The following is a 20,866-nucleotide window of genomic DNA, read 5'->3' as shown; positions in this document are numbered from 1 at the left end:
CCTCCTTATCAAGTTGAGTCCGCGCATGATTGTAATCTGTCAGTTAGCAGAGCACAATATGCATGTTTCATTGCTGCCTTTGTGACCTATGTCCCATGAGAGACTAAACAAGTCAAGTCATGTTAATCTTAAATCAAGTATACTCACTGATCTCTTCCTCTAAGAAATGAAAACCCCACGAGATCTCAATTCCTCATAAAGAGCTTCAAACGGTACACCAGAGTTCAAATGCAAATTATCATTGCATAATTGAATGTGCTCTCATTTATCTCCCTCTGGTTTCATATTCCCCATCTTAGCTTTTCAGGCAAATAAACATATTTTTTCCTGTTCCTAACTTAGTATCTTCATTAAAGCACAATTATTTTTATAGTTTGATGTCTGATAAAGATTAATTTGGTTGCTTAACTCAAACGTGACCTTCCAAATGAGTTGAGGTGCATGTGTGTGCTCATGTGGAATTGTTCTTAAAAATGATCTTCTTGGAATGTCTGTGTTTTGTATACTTTCAGAGTTTTTTTTTTTTTTTTTTAAAGGAAGATAGGGTCACAGTGAGTAAATAACTGCCTCAAGCACACACGCACCTCCATTGAGATGCCTTTGTAGAGTCAGCAATAACATGAAGAAAGGGCCATTGAAGCGGAACTGTGTTCTCATTTCTTTCTAAAAACACCTTCTGCATGAATAAACACACAATGGATAATTGAAGCTGATAGATATGCCTTTCAAAAATAAAGTTATGTGCACAATGTGTGCTCAGTCGAACAATAAGACACCTGTCAGGTTTGTCAGAGAGACGGACGGCTTCCTGTGACATGCCTCCGGGACATTTCAAGTTATCATTGCAGTGTTGTTGAGGATGGCTTGTGGCCTTGGGGCATTGGAAACGCCCATCTAGTGTTACACTGCTTAGTTGTGTGTGTGTGTGTGTTTGAGACACACTACTTCCCTATGAAGATGTTACCATAACGCCGAGCTGTTTAGGGAGGGTTCTGTTATGGGAAATTACCTGACAGGTATATCTTCTTGTCAAACCACGCTTTTTGCAGCACCTAGCCTCTTCATGATGTTATTTCCTTCTGCTGTGCTGACTCATCATGTTTTTAGGGGCAAATAAAACTTCGCCGAGGTGGCACATTGCTACCCCCTCACACACATTCTCCATGTGATGAGGATCAGGAGACTTAGTCTGGTCATGACCAACAGACCGGCTGGCTGGCAGAGAGTCACAGTAGGGGCCTCCCCAACTAAATCTTGTTGATTTAAAACCAACCAACCAGCAGCTGGGGATCACATGTTGCCTGCTCCTGTAGTGAGAACCTGATGCCCTCCTCATCTTTTTGTCAGTTTTTGTTTTGATTGCAGTCTGGATTTAGGGAAGATTTAAAGCCTGGTTATCACTGTCAGAGAAAGCAGATGTTGTCATTGGGTTGGGTTGTGTCATCATTTTTTTTCCCACCGATAGTCAGCTTTTGAGACAATGTGGGTGCTGTTGGCTATACTCTGAAAAACTACTAAAAGGTGGTGTTCCTCTTTAGTAAGTTTTAACAATGATAATCATTTATCCACCCACCAATAGTCAAGCACTCGTCCCTATTTGAGTCACAGGTGACCTCCATGGAGCCTATCCAAGATGATTTGCTGAGAGGTGGTGTGCACCCTGGATTAGCCACCAGATTATCACATGAGGATAATTTTGGTTGATATTAACAATATTTTAATTTAATATATAAAGTGGGCCAAAAAAGAGGGTTGTACTCTGAGATGAAGGTTGACAACCCCAGAGTATCACAAGACAACCTCACAAATGTCAGATATTGCCCTGTAGCTGAGTAGATGTCAATCAGTGTCATGGTATTAATCACATAGCTTGTGCATTATGACCACTTTATGTGATGCAAAGAAATTTGATTTTAAGACATATTACAGTATGCATTGCTTGAGGATATATTGTCTGTCATATTGTGCTTGCTGGTTTATTTGTATACAGTAAGCGGTGGTTAATCTGACTCTGCTGATATGATTCAGACTCAAAGAGTATACTTAAGGGTGGCAGTAGCTCATCTGCAGGGACTTTTTGTACTACCACTTGTGTTCTGCTGCAGGAAAAAAAGCAAACAAAAACTACTAGTCTGCATTCTGACTACTGTTGAGGTGTTCTGTTTTCACCAAGTGCAAAACTCAACTCCAGGGTCTACAAAATGTAAGAATACTATAGATAAAGATAGTCACTAAAAGCTTTCTGAAGTAGTGCTTTTTTGTGAAAGTGGCTACTTGGGGAATATCTTAAGCCTCTTTATCTAGCCACTGTCTTTTAATTGTAGTATATCTGTAGCTTCTGCGCCACTCATCCGGAAGCTTATTTGTGTGCCAGGCACAAGGCGTGTGATGGCCAGAAGGGAAGTTTTGCTCGGTGTAGCAGATGGTATAACGACAAATGTCAAGTGGTTATCATGCCATCTCTGGTCAGGACCCTGTCAACCTCTGGGGATGTATTGCAGAGATGCAGGGGAACAAAGGAGAAGTCGGAATGTGGCGTCAAAAGAGAAGTTAAAGGTTTGAGCTTGCTGCCATCCCTGCCTGCTCTTGCATGGCCTGACTGCAGAGGAAATAGAAAATGTGGCCTCTCATCTTTACACTCAGAGCTCGACATCCATTTTGGAGTTGACTCTGCTGACAATGAAAACTGTATTTCTTCACACAGTGACATTATACTCAAATGCGGAGAGTACTCGGGGACTATTTGAAAAAAAGATGTCCATCTGAGAGGATGCTTATATGCTTGAGTTGAAGTGGAACTAAATATGCTGCTATTCATTGGTTGGTTAGCAGAGAATTGATTCCTGCGTGTTAAAATGAGAATGGAATGTACAACTGCTTCACATTAACAGTTTCTATTTGTGTGTGTTTTTATTCAAGCTTCCTATTGATATTGAAGCACAGTTGTGGCCGGAACTAATTGTCCCCTGCTTTAGTTTCCACAAATAATATTCGCACCTGTCGATACGACGCAACAGATCTCAACAGTTGTAATTGTACGTTCAGGTGACTGGTGGCAGGAATTGTTTTTTATTTGCTGTGAAGAAAACCGATGCCTTGAGGAGAGGCGTTTATTTGTTCAAATGGGTGAGCCACCCAGGGATTAACACATGATCTATTTGAGCAGAGGCCACCGTTTTAGGAAATACAGTAAGCATCAACATATTCAGTTGCAACTTTTTTTGGCATCTTGCCACATCAATCGACTTTAATCATTTCTTTCAGAGCGTTTTTAAAATCCCACATCATTTTTGAGTCCAAACTCAATCATGCAACAGATGGCACCATGATGTATAATGCTGCCAACCGCTTTTGTTTTTTTTACTTATCATGAACAAAGGTGAAAATGAGGTCATCTGAGGGCCTCTCTCGTGCCGTACTAACCCGTAATCGCTATTAATTCCTCAGTCTTGCAAAATGAACAAAAGCACCAAATTACATCTACCGGGTCAACGGCCAAAAATACCCTTGGTCAGAGTTTTTGAGCATTCTTTGTATTCTGGGTTGTTTCACAGTGTCACACAAAAAAAGCTGCCACACTTGTGCATTATGGATTTGCAAACATGTAAGAAAATGTGTCCTGCCAAGATGAATTACCTGCACCTCCATGTCTCTTTGGGGCTCATTAATGTCCATAACAGGAATGTTGGAGGAGGGAAAGGCCGCTTGAAGTTGCTGATCCTCCCTACATGTTTTGTCTCGACGTCTTTTCTACAGCAACAATGGAGCGAGTAAGCATTGGCCAGTCATTAACCTAGAGGCTACAGAGTCCAAGTACCAGTCATGAATCTTTGGGTTAACTTGAGTTCGTGTGTTTCAGTTGACTTAAAAAAATGGGGTCTTCGCCTCCATTGAAAGATAAGAAGGGATTTGCTCTGCATACAACCTTCCTACTGTTAAAAAAAGGCCCAGTGATGGAGTTTGGTTGTATGTCTCTAGAGATCCAATGGCGCTCTGGCTTATCTTTCAGCTCAATGTACTCAAGTGAAATATAATAATTATATGAACATGTTCTTGTGTCTATGAACATTCAATACACCAATCAACGTAGTTTTTAGTCAGTTGACACCTTTGTCCCTTTAGGCTGTCAACAGCTAACAAGTATGGATGAAACGGTTATTTTCAGACGGTTAATATTACCGTTATAAGTTGAGGTGGTGAGGCCTGGAGCGCAACGGTCTGATCCAAATGTGTAATGGTGCTAGATCATTTCAGTTTTCTATGACAAGAGATAGCGGAAGTAAGACCAAGCAAAGGGAAGCTATCAAAATATTTGCGTGCCTACAAAAAGGTAGGCAAAATGTGTATTTCTATATTTATTTATTGGTTATTGTTTTCATATACATGCAAAGAAAACATTGTGATTTATTCTATTTCAGTGATTTTTTTTAAACAACTTGTGTATTTAAATATTTGACTTTATGTACACTTTGGATTCCTCAACATCAATTGTAGCCTTTAGTTTCAAATGGAAGCGAGGTAAATAACCATTGATGACTTGTAAAGCGTAAAAAATGCTTGTTTTTGATAGTGCCTGATTGTAATTAGCAAGTCCAATAGAGCAGAGCCTTGACTAATGTGCCATGAAGTGGTCAGCCACTGTGCATGCCCGCCTATTTGGATATTGCTGGCATAGACACCTTCACAACCACTATGTCAATGTCAAAGTGACTCGAGAAAGCAAAATACGTTTTGCATAGAAATTAAATCCCTGACCCTAGGTGACACATCAGATGGGTGTCACCTTTATCAAGTGTCGTTCTGTACGTGGGGTTGAATAATACTGATTTGTAAATTTGCTTTGTGTTGCTCAGCTGCTTTGTGTTGAGCATTGTCGGGAATGTGAAAATCTTGTGGGTATCTGCTTTTTTTCCTCTCTCACAGGAAGGAACTTTCTCCCCAAACAGTCCTTTATCAATCGTGAGAAACTGTCTGTTTTTTTTCGGTGGGTTTCTTTTATGTTGCCAGCTGTCTGGCATGTGACATATTAGCGTCTGCTTATGGCCTGTAGGCTGTTGTTTGTAAAAGCACTGACGGAACACATGGGTAGGAGGATGTTATTCCTGTATGTTTTCACTGACATAAATCAGATGGGAATGAATTTTGTTTAATAAATAAATGCATGTTTTTGGGGGGGACTAGAACAACACTATGGTCGTTTGCATGTTGATTGTGACACAGATGTAGTAGTAATACTCATGGATCTGGGTATTCTCAATTTAAACATCATGGTAAAATCTAAAATTAAATAATTGTGTCATTTTTTTCCTTTCTCTCATTTCATTGTTTGAAGCATTATTTTTACATTTTTTTATTTTTATTTTTTTATCCGCACCTTACTGTTTTCTGGTTAAGCTTTGACCATACACGACCATTAAACCATCATTACTAAAATACTGTATCTTGAAACACAAAAATAACTTTACTTGAATGATGACGAATGTCTTTGGCCTAAAAATGCATTATGTTGTCGTCAAAAGAAGTCCACGATGCACGTGTGCATTAGTGACTCAAGACAAAGTGAAAGTTGAGCAGTATATGCCATGTCACTTGTTTCTTTTATAATCCTTTTTTATCACACGGGTTTGACGAGGTGTCACTTGACGATTGCGGATAGAAGATAATATAGAGTGACAGTGGCCTGATTGTCCCCCCCCACCCTACTCCCACTTCTGTCAGTGTGGTCAAGACAAACTGCTGCCTTCCTCCCCTCTACTCAAGTGTATTGAAACCTGCTGTGGCTATGTCAGCCACAGTGGGTGGGAACCCAGTTGGATCCAGAACCAGGGGGCAACACATTTAACACCAAATGCTACTTTTTAAATCTTCCATTTGGCTTAAAAGAAGGAGCAATTTATTCTCGGGAACTGTCACCAGTACTATGTTGGGCTGTAGTGTATCAAAGAGGGACTGAATTCTTACTGCTCATTACATTCAGTGTGTTCCTTGCCCAGGCTTTGTTACTGGTTGCCTGTGGAACCTCTTGACAATGTAAACAAGGCTGAAGGGCCACGTACAGTTCACAAATGCATGCTCAACCAGGTGCTTGGACTAGGACCACCGGAGCAGCTGTATAACCACACTAAAAAGTTCAAGCATCAGAGGACAAAGTAAGATGATAGATCTCTTTTTTTAATGTATTGACACTGAGAAAAAATAGTCACAGACAATTCAGATATGATTAAGTGCAAAATCCTAAATAATCTTAAAACAGAGTAGATGGGATTTCTCGACCTCTCGTCGATGATAACTTATTGAAATAAACCATGTCATTGCAGTAAGGTTCGTAAACAATCTCATTCCCAGCAGATCACACATGATGGATGATCATTTTTCCAACGTGCTGGTAACGTTTGACTTTGTATTAAGGGAGGGTGGAAATAGAAGCTTGAGTCTTTGTTAATTATTTCCTGTCATTATGGTTAATTGACATTGAAAGGCATTTCAGACTGAGAGGCAGAAATGTTGTGGATTTGTATCCTGTGGGTTTTGTTGTCAGTGTAAAATTAAAAACATGCTTGTGACCATGTTAGAAAAAAAAAAAAAATTCAATTGTTTGAAAACTATTTCAAAGATTCAGAAGATGAGATCCTGCTGAGATGTGCCTCAGGAATTTATTTCCTGATGGTTGTTAGCGGTTTAGTTTTCATTTGCGGTATTTGTCACATTCCTATATATAATATATCGTAACACAAGTAACAACACAATGAAGAACTTGTCAAAATAAGGCAAGTCAAATTTATTTGTGTAGCCTTTAATCACAAAACTCTACAGTTGACAGCGATAAATGACATGCTAGCTCTTGTGACTGATGGAGATCAAAATTAGAATCAGCTCTCATAATAATGAGAGCCACAACACCACAAAAACCGAAATAGTAAACCTATTGTTATAGCTGAATATTTTTTGTCATCATGGCGGGATATGTGATAAATCTCTTGTTTTGGATATTTTTATTTTGATCATAATGGTGTGCTGGTAGTTTTGAATTCACCGGCAGTTTCAAATTTCAACTTATAGTTATTAACAACCAAACATACACTTCTATATTTCTATAGCAGCGTTCCAAATGTATAGTTTTGTTGATAACCTTGAGAGACAGCTGAACTGTGTCCAATGCTTTTGTAATATCACTTTCTTTCTCCAAAGAAAGGAGTTTGTGCTTCCTCAGAATACTTTTACTGGAACAAAAAAAAAACAGACAGCGAGAGAAATAATTACGGGCCTTCTTCTACTTCTGTGAGGTCACGTCCATTCAATGACTCAAGCAAGCCCATGAAAAACAATTCTTTTGTGCTTGAACTTTCCACTAGTGGGGTCTCCTTGGAGAGATAATACCGAAGTGCTCTACTGTTGTGAAAAGAGATATGCATTTTACAACTGTTGTGCTATTGTTGAGCCCACCCCCCTATTTTTATTTATCCTCAATTTATTTGGCTGCCCTCCCCTTGCCTCAAATGTCCACCTCATCAGATCAGTGGCCTTGATCAGTCCTCAAGGTTAAAGGTCACCAAATCACTTGAGGTGGGCCTCATGTACATCAGGTCACATCAGTGCACTTGGCTCCTTGTGGACGGAATGAATTCTTCTGCACTTATCTCTCGAGACACTTTACGCATTTAGCATTCAGGAAGAGGAGGATGGGGACGTGCATTGTGTTGAACGGGGGGGGGGGGGGGGGGGAAGAACACCCACACATGACTTCCTCTCCGATGCACTTGTTATGGTCAATGTATGGTTTGTGGGCTTGTCTAGATGTATTTTTCAGAGGATAGCTGCCCCTCAAGATACAATCTTCACAAATGTACCAATAATTATTAGGTGACTTTGTTTGGGTCAATACTGTGTTCCCAAGCTGCCAATGTCAAGTTTAAAGAGAATACCAAGCCACTGAGCATTTACTATAACAATATACTTGGATTCTGTCAATATTGGGGATGGACATAAATGTTGATAAATCAAGTGCAGTACTTGGCTGTAACCAGCAGAGATGCTGTTTAAATCAATCTGTTAGTTTGCAGTCTGTAGAAGAAGATTCAAGATTCAAGAGTTGACATGGGGGAGGAGGGGCGTTGAGTTGCTTCTCCTTTGACTTCCACTTTGGGGAAACATAATTCTGCTACTCTCAATGAATTTTAAGTTTAGAACATTCATATGGATTCTGCCACTTCATTATTTATTTAAAAAAAGAACAGTCAGGTCCTAGTCAAGAGTTAGTCCAAACACATTTCTCGGTGCAGCATTTCCTCAACAGGTGTCCTGTGAATACTGTGCCGTCTGGAGGTACAATGCATGTGTACATCTTGGTTTTCCAAACAGGAAGGGTGACACTCTGATGAGATAACCTTTTATGGGGTGTGTAAACTTTATTGGCCCATCATCATGACAAAAGGTAATACTTTTGTCAGACGTGTGAAAGCATATTAAATGATTCCTAAGGCTGCGGGACATGGAAAAGGACTGAAAGTTGCATTGTTGTGATTAGAAACTTCTTGATGTGTTTGCATGTGAGCTTTTGTGCGTACTTATGCTTAGGTGTGGGTGGCTCCCAGTGGGGTATTAGACTTTGACACCCTTTTAGAAGCCAAACCTCACTTTAACACACCCAGCGCATGCCATGCCCGCCGCAGCTGTTGGGCCTCATTGCTCGAGATGTGGAGAATTCCTCACACTCTGCAATTAGAGCTGCAGATTGCTGAATAGCACACATTGCAATGTCCTGAAACGGCACTTGGTCCCCTTTCTGCTTCTGAGAACACAGCGCAAATAGGAATTGATAGGAAGCCAATCAGGGCAAACTGGGCCAGTCTGTCTCAAGGCTGACAGATTGCGTTGTGCGCAAGCTGCTCCTTGCGATGTGCCGTTACACCGGCTAAAGAAACCAAAGGATGGGAAAAAAAAAACGCCTCATTGATGGGGAGGGTTTCTCACGCCTGACTGAGAATGTTCGCTTTCCATCGAGTCAAGTGGTGCATTGTGATCTCAACCAATAGAAATGCAAATATATTGAACAGATGTACCACTTCTTTTTCGCCGGTATGTCAGCAGAGTAATCCCTCACGGCCATGAGGACTGTGCTATGTGGACCCTGGATGCTATACTTAAGTGTTAACAAGGGAAAAGCCATGTCACCTTGGCACATGTGATGCTTGCTCGCCTTTCACGGCATTTTTTTTCAATAAGGCTGGATGCTCGGGCTAGATAAATGGAGGCTATTGTGGTCTTTGCCAGAGGGCGGGCTAAACAATGCAGGACACACACAGAGCATGGTCTTTTCAAGAGAAAACTTGGAAAAGAACTATTTCAGCCCCTCCTCCCTTTTTCACCCACACTCTCCTTCACTTACTTCTTCTTCTTTAACTCACTTCCCAAAGCGTCTTGGTCCTCCATGAGAACAGAGCCGTGTTCCCATAATGTTTCCATAAACGGGCAGAGGGAATGGAAATAACTCAGGCCATTTCCCCATTGCTTCCTTCAGCGCCATTTCTATCTACCCCTTCAGTCACTTATTTGTGAGCTCTAGCCAGATTTTATAAAGTATATTTAGTCTGCATACAGCTAGGCTATGATTTGTTTTAATCCACACATCATGACGTCACGAGGTGCAGGTTGTTTACAAAATTGGCCCCTCGTGTAGTCCCGATGCATTTAAATGAGCTTTTTAAAATGTATTCATAGCACACTGCAAGAAGAATCACTTATCATTGTGAACTGGTTTTTCACAAGTTAAGCTTTGTCACATTTCTGGAGCATAATTGCAGAAAACAATCCATATCTGCTTCTTGTTTATTTGAGGCACACTTCACTTTTCGAGACATCTGGCATCATCTGCTGTCATTTAACAACATTGGCCATCTTGCCTCCGCTGCTATTCTGCTGTTTACAATGTGGTTTCCAGTGTCATTTTCTCTTTACTTCCGAACCACCTCTGCACACATCTGCAGAGTAACACTCCTAATCTGGCAACCCGCTCTCCCTTCTTTGCCAAAAGTCCCATGAAAGCCATCACTATGGCAGCAATCATTATGTGGGTGTTAATTTTAACCCTTACAATTGTGAGCGGGGGGAAAATGAATAATCTCCTTTACGGATGAGGTCGAACATCTGTGCCGTTCAAATGTGAGCAAGTACTGTGTTGTTTGTTCATTTATGCCAGTTTGGTTTGTTAGCTGTGTTGAAATCCAGTACTTCTCAGGGGGTTTCATATGTTTGCAATAAAAGATGCATTGAAATGTGAAGCTTTATACACAAGCTTATTGGCAAGGATGAATTCTCAATGTGGTAGTGGCAAATTTGCCCAAACCATTAACAGACGTCTTTCTGTCGTCGTGTCAAGCTGACAGGGACAAACCAGTGACCGCACCTTTTCAGCCTCGCGTGTGGTTGAGTGAAAGAAAATGAAGATTAAGTGTTTTTGAATGTGTTCTCCATAATTTGACATTTATTTAGAATCGTGTATCTTTGTTAGGTGATTTTCTTGTGTGTATATCCTTCCAAATAGCTGCTGCTCAATATTAATTTTGTATTGTTAGCTTACAATGGTGTGACACTTCATCACAAACTCAGATATTTCTTAGATTTGAGTAACTTATTTTACAGAGGCATCATATTTGGCAACACCTCTCACAATGGTGCATTGCACTTCTACACCACCGTACAATTCTATATTAGATAGATTGTACAAGTATACAAGTGTGAGTGCATTTGTCCCATTGCACAACTCTGGTCTACTGTTCATCCCTGCACCACTCTCTCCTTTCTCTCCTTTTACTTCTGTCTTTGTTCATAAAGGACATTTGCTGTCACTCATGGCAAAAAGTTGCCTAGCAACGAGATCGAGGGATGTGAGCCACTGTTTACTCTCCACCGCCTCACCTCATGCCCACAGCCCCCTTGTCTTTCATGCTCTCCTGTGCCGAGTGGCAGAGTGGAGGAAAATGGTGGCAGCTCAGCTCCCCTATCCAACAAAATTTGTGGAACACAATGAGACGTGGATGAGGGAGCAGATAGGAGTGGCAGTGTCCTGCCTGTTGCTCGCCAGCTGTTCAGCCTCTCTGTTGGAAGAAAATGCCATTTCCTTTAACAGCTTCTCTTCCACTCTGCATAACTAAGGAGAACCTTGTCCTTCCACAGCATGCTGTTATCAGCAGGACTAAAAATACTAGACGGCAAATACATCGCATTCCTGCTTATCGTCACTCATACTCAGTCGAGACGGATACAGGTGTCTTAGGGTCTCTGTAGATCATTAAATGGACCCTGGTGGAAGCAATCAGACTCAAGTCTTTGTTCCTTGCTGCCTTATGCAGTTCTACCTGTTTAAGTAGTGTAATTGCATAGCAAGCCTTGATTACTTCCATATCACCGAGTCGTGTTTCTTCGTCCCCCGCGTTGACCAAAAGAATCAACAATTCTCCAAAACTGCAGAAACCTCTAAATGACAAGAGACGTTCAAGAAATACATGCACTGTGTTGTAAGTGAATTGTGAAATTAGACAAAGGTTTGTGAAAATGAATCCCACAGGAACAAGTGTGTTAATTAAAGTATACCTAAATGTCACAATGAAATTATGTCTGAGTAGATTCTCAGTTATCCAGGTCATGATAATCTAAAAAAGATGAATCACAGTACCTGGACTTGCCCTTGTTTGTTGACAGCAACAAGTTGCCTCCGTTCAACATTTTTCTGATCACAGTTAAATGTGCTTTTCTTAAAATGCCATTTTTGTATGTGGGGTCAGTTGAGCATTAAACAAACCTCCCAACTTCTCTGTTTATTTGAATCTCAGCGGGGCTTTTAAGATGTCTTTTCAGTGTTTGTGAATGTAGGTCGTTGTGTATGTGTTTCCATCTCTGTAATGACTACCTTTGCTATGTAAATGACACATCAAATTTGCAAACGGGCAGTATTCTTGAGTTTGTGCGCTCCTCCAAAGGCTCCGTTGTATGTGTGCAGGCTGATGAATAGTTTGTGAGTCTGCGCAGATGCAGTGACACGAAAATCTAAGTGTTACCTCCTGCGGCTTCCCACTCCTCAAATAAAACTCCTTCCTTCCCATTCACTCAAATCAAAGCTGGGAACATGCCTGCGGAGGCTGGATCAAAGCAGAATGTGGCACAAAGATGCGTACTTGCTGCCATTCATTCATTCAACTAAATTTAAGTCTGTCATTTCCTGCTATTATCATGCTCCTACCTCCAACCAGTAAAAACCGAGCAAAACACATATGGGTAAGTAGTTGGAATGACTCTGTTTTACGGTTTTCCAATTAAGGACACTAAAACCCAATTATGTTTTATCGTACAAAAACTATATACCGTATTTTCCGGACTATAAGGCGCACCTAAAGACAGTGTGCCTTATAGTCCGGTGCGCCTTATATATGGACCAAATTTAAACTGGCCGAAGCATTGTGTCATGAAATCAATCATAAGTGGCCCGCTGAAGACTATGAATCACAAATCAAAAAGACTATGGATCATTATTTTGTGATTATAAAGTAATTTGTTGCGTCTGAATTTGAAATAAAAAAGATAAAATGGAGAATGATTTGATTTGGATTAAAGATCTGACATGATGCATTAATGGTGCGCCTCATAGTCCGGTGCGCCTTATATAAGTACAAAGTTTTAAAATGGGCCATTCATTGAAGGTGCGCCTTATAGTCCGGTGCAGTTTATAGTCCAGAAAATACGGTAATCAAAACTTAATCCCTCATAAGACCTGTACTGTTGTTTTAAAAAGATTGACTTACTCCCAAATAACCTGCTTCACAACTACATTGCAATAGTATGGGAATTCCACTATATTTTTATACAACCCCAATATAATATAATAAACCTTCAATATACTTTTATCTCATCAAATGTAGTAGCTGGTGAGTGAGTTTGGTATGCACATGGCGGTGAGAACGGAAAGCATGCTTGTTAAAAGTAGGTGTGTAGGCCTGCGTGAGAACAACAAAGGAGCATCATAGCACAGTTGTTGTTTGTGCTTCTCGTCTGTAAACCTGCACACTGTTCGGGAAAGATGCATTACTTGCAAATGTTGAATTATAAAACCCACGAGTACGAAGAATACGTTTGGATAGATAACTTGCAGGATTTGTGTGCAACTAGTGACAAACGAAAAGCATGCTGAACATGGATTGTTTATATAAATAATCAAAATAAAGGGGCCCCTCTGGAAGGGTGCCAATATTTGCTTATCCAAATAATAGCTGGACTTTGCCTGGAGTTTATATGAGAAAGAAAACAAGTATATTTTTAGCCTATGCGACAGTGTGTGCCAGTGAGTGCTGGTGCCTGTGTTGAAGAACACCACGGGAAAAAAGTCAACTCTTTCACTCCTGCGCAGTCAGAAAAGAATAAAAGGGATCCATTTAGGCCACCTTGGTACCGTTTTGATTTTAGTACATGAATCGAAGCTCGTATTACAGACACAAATAGGTCGACACGGAAAAAAATACCAACCTTGATAGACAGACTTTTCTTCCATCTCAACCTTTTAATACTAAATATGCAAACTCATTATGTGTCAAATAGAATAGAATAGATCTTTATTGTCATTGTCACACATGTACAACGAGAGATTCTCAAAGTGAAAGGCAATTGTGATTGTGAGTTTGCACCCATATCACGGTGTGAATGAATCCTCGACCACATCGTTGTTATTCTTCACAAGAATGACTTATGTGCCTTTCTCCATCTTCCGTAACTTCAAATGTCAGCTGTCAAAAAGAATTTTGAAGCTCACTGCCTTCACCCATGCATCTTTAGTAAAGAAAATAGAATTGTTTTCTCCCTGTCTGTTTTGCCTTGTCCTTCCTGTCAGGCAGAGGAGCGCTGAATGTCACCAGTGTCCACCCATCCCCTCCCCCCTGCACACATACCCAAACTACTTCAACCCCCTGCAGTATTTCTGCCCCCACCCAGGGCAGCCACCTACTTTCTCTCACATATGCTAATGCTAAAGTGTCATTCAGCTGTTGGTGTCTTTGTCACAGGGGGAGGTAGAAACTTGTGTCCATTAAGTAGCAGCTGTATGCAGTTCGCCAAAGCGACTCCCTGAAGGCTTCCAGACCTGCCCTTAATTACTTTTAGCCTTTTATTCCCAAGTTTTCATCAAACTTTTGGCACATACTACTTTGAAAAAAGCTGCAGAATGGTTTTTTTTCCACCTGTCTTTTGTGGATTCCTAGCCGGAGTGTGTTCTTGGGTGGTTTGTACTCAACAAGTGGATTTAATGCAGAGGGATGGCATCTACCCAGTGGACTCATTATCTTCGCGGCTTACAGAGATTTACATCCTCGCCTTTTAGGATTTATGGCTTGAGTAAAAAAAGACTCTTGTAAGTAAGTAAACACGTCAACTATTGGTATTCAATGGTCTTAAATGTTGAGGTCTAAATAAACATGCACACCGGCCAACATTAACTTGCATTTCTGTTTTCATGTATGTGTTTATAGGCAAGGCAGTTTATTTACAGTATATTGTGTATTTCATAAACACGGTAACTCAATGTGCGTCACATAATTAAAAGTACAGAATTTACAAACAAAAGAGTTATAAACATTTATACGCAAAAAAAAATAAAAATAATAATGAGTAGTTGTCAAACAAGTGTGTGTATTTTGGCAGAGGCAACACAGGAAGCTTTTGCGTGGGTAATAAATGTGATTCATCCGTATCTGTGCTTACTTGTGTCCACCTCTTCCCTTCACATTTTCTGCTTGACTAAACTTACCCCATTGTCAGTTGTTGGAGCTTTCTGCATGTGACCTGAGGGCTGAATTCTTAAAGCTGCCAGATTTATGTCAACAACACCAGTCTGAATAACATACTTTGAAAAGAAAATTACTTGCCGTCATTGTGAGTGAACAGGTATTAAAGGACTGAAATGTTTTGATATAATTTCAGTTTGCGTGTGCTTCCTGATGATGTGTATAAATCTGTTTTTGTTGGGTTGCACATAGCGTCATGGAACTAAATCTGCGGAAGAGACACTTCTCATTCTTTGGAAAGTCTTGAGCACTTTTTAGTTCTAACACTATTTATTTCTTTTTTAATTTTTTCAATTTTTTAATTTTTTAATTTTTTATAGTTTTGCTTGCAATACAATAAATTAGAATCGATACATCATCAAATGCAGTAAAAATTTTATACGCACTGAGCTTGACTGAAATTACCTTGCGTGATTATGAAAATAATCAATTTTTGATTGTTTTTTCTAAATGGATTGTAAAATCGCTTTACATTCATAACTCCCCATGCCATTACTATTGCTTCATAGAGCCCAAAGATACTTGCATAGTTCTGTGCAGTATTAATTTAAATTCCTAAAGCCGACAGCATGTTCTTTTTTCAGACTGCCCTCTATTTGCAATTGAATGAAGAGAACCAAATTGCACGCAAATCACAAAATTCGATCAATCACTTATCGTGTGCACCCGTAATAGCACCATGGTCCAAATGATGGGCATAAGTTCTAATGTTCATCTGATGGCTCACACAATGCTGTCTTTTCATGCCCCTCCAGTGGTCAATGTTGCCCTTTGGTAGTGCAGTACATGTCAGCCAGAGCAGTGCAGTTTAGTTCTGGGTAATTTGCTTCATCAGTTGTGCATCACTTGGCTTGCAAGTGCAACCACTTTTGCAGCTCAAGAGTGGCATATGAAACAAATCCGATTTATTTGCAGTATCCAAACCAACAACAAAAATATATAGAACATGAACATGTGTTGTGTTTAAAGAAATAATTAAACTTCCCACAGATCTGTTGACAGTTTGCCCTATTTGCAAAATGAGATTGCCGTTCCCACCATTTGTGTCCTCATTTTTTTTTTTTCTATCTTGTTTCTCTCTCTTTCTCACACCTTCCCGGGTAGTGCATTGCTGACAGGCTGTCATTATGGAAGTAGCTGGGTGGGCAGCAGGCGGCTGGGGATCAGCAGAAGGGGAGAAGTCTGCAGATCGAAATAGATAGTGGTTTTATTCTGAAGACCCACCACCACATCAAAACTTGCATGTCCCCTCTCAATCTCCCCATTGGAGTGAAGGCTGTTGTGCCCACCCCCCCCCCCCCCCCTTCACCACCACCACCTCTTTATGAGACAGATGGTCCCTTTTGGAGTGGGGCCACAGAGCTTTCTGTTTTCAGGAAGGGGCTCTGCTCGAGCAGCCACAAGTGAACACGGTCTCCTTCTGTTGTGAACATACAGGAAGTGAATCCTGCAAGAATTGAATACACAGGGAGTGACTCCAAAACTATGCATGTGTGATTTAGTTGTGATACTAAAGCTACCTGTCACATACAGGTACATTCAACTGCGTGTAACAATTACTTCAACTTCACCATCGTTAAAAACAGTTCATGTGCTTATTGTTGGAATTATGGACTTCATCAACCAGTCTAAGGCATTAACGTTCGTTGATGTGGCAGCAGTATGCTTTGTTCTCTTGTGAGTAAACAGGCAAAATCTGTTGTCCTGTTTATTTTAATTCCCAGCTCCCACTGAAACAACTATAGAACAATGGCAATGTGCTGCCTGGCAGGCGCTGGGCAGTTAGCCAGCTGGCCGGCCAAGTGGACAGGAGACTATCTTTTTCAATCAGTCCAGGAGGGGGCTTGACACTCCCCATTGCTCACATCCACTCTTGTGCTAATATGGAAGACAAACCCACGAGCACTTGTCTTTTAAATGCACTCATGTGCTTTATCCGTCTTAGTAGTCCAACCTATGAGAATTTGCATGAATTATGGGCGAGACTTCCACTGTGAACTGAAATTAGTGTTTTGTTTACATGGTAACTGGTTGTACGAGTCCATGACAGGTACATAAACAATGTTGGGAAAGCTAGTCTCATAAGATAAAACATTACAATCCTGCAAAATCTTGATCATCTTGTGACACTGCCCAGCAAATTGTCTCCAGTGGGTATTTGTTGTCATGCGAGTATAAAGTGCGATGCATCTGTTGCTCCGTAGGCTTTTAGTGCACAAAATGTAACGAGTGTGCTCATTTCATGTTACGTTCAGGTGAAAATCAATTAATTCTTGACTGTTCCTCATTCTCTTGTGCACATACATTCTTTGTTTGTCAGGTGTCTATGTTGAAAACGTTGCTCTTTCTTGCCACAGATTCAACTTCTTCAGGTACAATTGGCAACAAATTTCCCAAGATATTTTGTGGGCTTTTGATCGTTTGAAAAAGGAAACAAAGATAATCAAATAAACTGTTTCCATTTTCGTTGAGGTTGTCTCATTGGCTGTTGTAAAATGTCCTATATGAATAAAGAGCAGTGAGAATGTAGTCTCAGCTCTTTAAATACTTACTGTTCCTTGAACCAAATGAAATGGAGTCCAATCACGGGTGACCCATGCGCTTCAGACTCATCTGAACCCAGCACATTCCAGATTTCGAGCGGCTGCTGGCTAAAAAGCACTCAGAGGAAGCACACACTTGTTCCTGTCATCTACCGCCATTATAGGGTCTATTTGAAATAAACACTAGGCCAGACCGCAGAGCTGAAGAAAAAACAAATGGCTGGCTTTTGTTACGTTTTATGCTTGCGAGCACAACTGTCGACCGAGGAGGTGTGGCGAGATCCCTTTTGGTTTCTTCAGTGATCTTGGCATTGCATTGCAGTCAACAGGAGTAAGTTGCTAACATCTACCTCCTCACGCGTCTTGTATTCAACCGTCACAGTCGTTGCATCTGCAGTAAGTTTTCCGAGGGTTTGGGCAGTATTTAAGCTCAATTCCGGCATCCGTCAATTTCCAAATTCCTGTCTAATCCTCAAGATTCCGAAGTAAACCATGAATTTTATGCAGACAGAGCGTGCAAAGTTTTTTTTTAACCTTATGCAAGGGGAAAGACTCTTGCGGAGGCTAGGGCGTTTGTTTGATGTGTTCTCCCAAAAGCATGTGCACCTGGGAATGGGCATGAGCCAATGTGGGTATTTCCCACTGTGCATAGTGAAAGCAGGCGCTGGGGGAATTAGGAGACAGTCAGTGTATGCTTTGACTTTTGTTTTTTTTTATCTCTTCTGCTTATTCATCTTTGCCGGTCGTGGTAGCGGCCAAGGTCAGTATGTGCTGCGACGTAAACAAAATGTCTCTGCCTGCCGTCTGCTGGCTTCCTCTGTTTAGCTCAACCAATTCTGCACACACACATTCCAGGAGTCTTTTGTCTTCCCATCTCATGATCTCATTTGTGGGTGAGCCATGTCCAAATTACAAAAGAAATGATGTCATGTCAGAATGCTTAGTTCGTAGATTATTTTGGAGCACAATCTGGCCACTACATAACCTACAAGTTTGCCTCTTCCCGTTCCTTATTAAATAGCCTATATTAAGGCTGGCATTTCAAATAAAAAACAAAGGACACACATGAATTAATATATATGTTCTGAATTGAAGTCTTTTGTTACATGCAGAGGTCTTGAGATATGATTGTGGCAGTTGATGGCTTTAGAGCCATATTGATCCTTAAAATTTGTTCCGTATGGTACCAGCTGGCATGTCCCTTTCCCACTGCATGGTACCTGCTCAGTCCAGATGAAAATTTACAAAGTTCAAATTACAGTAACTTGAGTAGCTTTTTCAGTAATTGTTACATTTTGACACCAGTATCGGTACTTTTTTAATTTTTTTATATATATTTATATATATATATTTTTTTTTTTTCCCAGTACGCATTCTGCACATAGGAAACTCGCAATGAGAAAAACTGAAAAGTACATTACAACTTACATATTTCAGGACACCACAAAGAAGAGCTTATGTTTGACAATGATTTCTCAGTCTGTTCAGCAAGTATCTTAATGCAATTTGAATTGGGCAGCTAGCGTGGCGACAGAGCAAGGCCTGTGGCATTTTTAAAAATGCACATTGCTAATGGTAGTCGCCACGTGCCACTCTATTTACTCGACGAGAGAGGGGTGAACTCCGCGAGAAGTGTATTTTTTAAAACATCTAGCATACTCGTACTACCTGTCGAGGAGGTTCTTTTGTCTGCTTTGATCTAATAGCTGATGGTTTTAAAAGGATTATCCGAAACAAGTTCATCAAGTACAAACAGTCTGAAAGAGTCATCAAAGTATGTTGAAGCACATTTTTACTCTTACGAAAACATTCATCTAATTTGGACTCATTATTTGAAAGTTACTAAACAGTCTTAATTCCGTTGAAATCTTAAAACAGAGCGCACCACAGACTTTTAAATCACCCCTAAGTAGGATAAAACGTAAACACCATTTGCGGTGTAAATGTGATCTCACTCGACTGTGGAGTGACATGGAATGTGGCTCATTGTTTTAATTGTGGTTTTATGGAGAAGTCAAATGGTCAGTGAAGCACAAGCAACATGCCCTTGGGTTTGTTTGCTTTACTCTTGGATTTTCCCCTTCCTGGCAGGTCTTGATGAACATTGTGTGACAGATCCAAATTTATGACTAGCCATAGCCTGTCACCATGAAACAATCAAAGGCCAATAATAAATGCACAGTTCGTCTTGGAAATTCGCTTCCCATTGCAGTGCTGCCTGATTCACTATATGATGAAGTCCATGAGGTGGAAAATTGGTGTAATCATCTTGGCCTTTAACCTACATTGCACCCTAATTTGGCTGTGGGAGGGAAGGATGATTGCATCAAGACTTGCCCTCTGCCTCCGGAGGTCGAAACATGTTGGGGACATCTATTTCCTGCCAGGTTGGAACTGAGGCAGGTTTAATATTGCTCAATTACACATAGCTTTAATAAACATAATTGGTCGTGATCACAGGTCTGTGATGACCTCAAGGTTCAAAGTAGCTCGACAGCATAGTAGGAGCTAAACAAACATGTTTGACCTTCATCCTGGGGCAAAAAGGACTGGGGAGAATGCTCAATATATAAATGAGTAGGTGTTCACAAAAAATTAATCTTTCAAATATGCTAGTATTTCTCCCTCTTCATTTTGATGTCTCAGATCCAAAATCTATCTTGCAGTTGTTATCAGCAATATCAATCTCAGTGGAACTGCATAATGAATAGTTGTTGATTTATGCATTCATTTTGGAGATAGCAAGAAGAAAAATTAATAGTGATGATGAATGTATGAAGAAAGAAGAAAAAAAATCTATCAAAAAATAGTTTGGGGTTGGGTGACTTCTACTCTTGCTTAGTCATACTGCAAAAGTGATTAATAAGGAGTTTGTCAGACCTGGCTGACATTATGTTCTGCTCTGGCACAAAAAAAAAAGGCATATCACTGACAGATAAGTATTAATCTCAAGATTGTGGAGAGAATATATTGACTTTCTTCACTCTGTGTTATATGCCTAACTTTTAAGGCCACAATGTCGGAGGATTATTTTAAGATTTTGCTGATGAGATGTACTGCAGCCTCCTTCTAAATTTATTACAATGTCTATCTGACATCAGGGAATAAAAATGAAATTAAGGATTCTTCAGGGGAAGGTTTTATAGCCACTTTGCTTGAAACATGGATAATCAAAAGTGCAATGATTCGATTCACATTGCATCTGACTAGTTACTGCCTTTTTTGACATTATCATTACTAAAGTAGGAAGGACGCAAAAAAATATGTCGGGCTGTTAACTTTTATCTTCCTCCTGCAAAACTAAATGATGGAATCATAGAGTGATAATGATGGCTGTTTATCGTTTTAACTGCAACGTTTCCTCCTTGTCAAAATCTTTTTCAGCCAGGGATGTCCAAGTCCGGTCCTCGAGGGCCGCAGTCCTGCATACCGTATTTTCCGCACTATAAGGCGCACCTAAAAACCTCCAACTCTCTCAAAAGCCGACAGTGCGCCTTGTAA

The 20,866-nt window shown here is 40.4% G+C and overlaps 1 protein-coding gene across 6 annotated transcripts in view; it reads left to right on the top strand.

Annotated features, from left to right (window-relative positions):
• LOC119134463 (signal-induced proliferation-associated 1-like protein 2) overlaps positions 1 to 20,866 on the top strand; it is a 62,034-nt gene that overhangs the window by 768 nt on the left and 40,400 nt on the right. Inside the window, exon 1 of one of the 6 annotated variants that reach the window (XM_037271146.1) lies at positions 17,742 to 17,761. The exons of the other annotated variants lie outside the window; for them this stretch is intronic. The gene's annotated coding sequence lies outside the window, so the exon portion shown is untranslated. Of the gene's footprint in view, positions 1 to 17,741; positions 17,762 to 20,866 lie in introns of those variants that run through there. 6 annotated transcript variants of the gene reach the window in all.

Source organism: Syngnathus acus, chromosome 15 (assembly GCF_901709675.1).
Source record: "Syngnathus acus chromosome 15, fSynAcu1.2, whole genome shotgun sequence".
NCBI lineage: Eukaryota > Metazoa > Chordata > Actinopteri > Syngnathiformes > Syngnathidae > Syngnathus > Syngnathus acus.
Note: the sequence above shows the minus strand (reverse complement) of the source record. Positions and strands in the feature narration are given on the sequence as shown.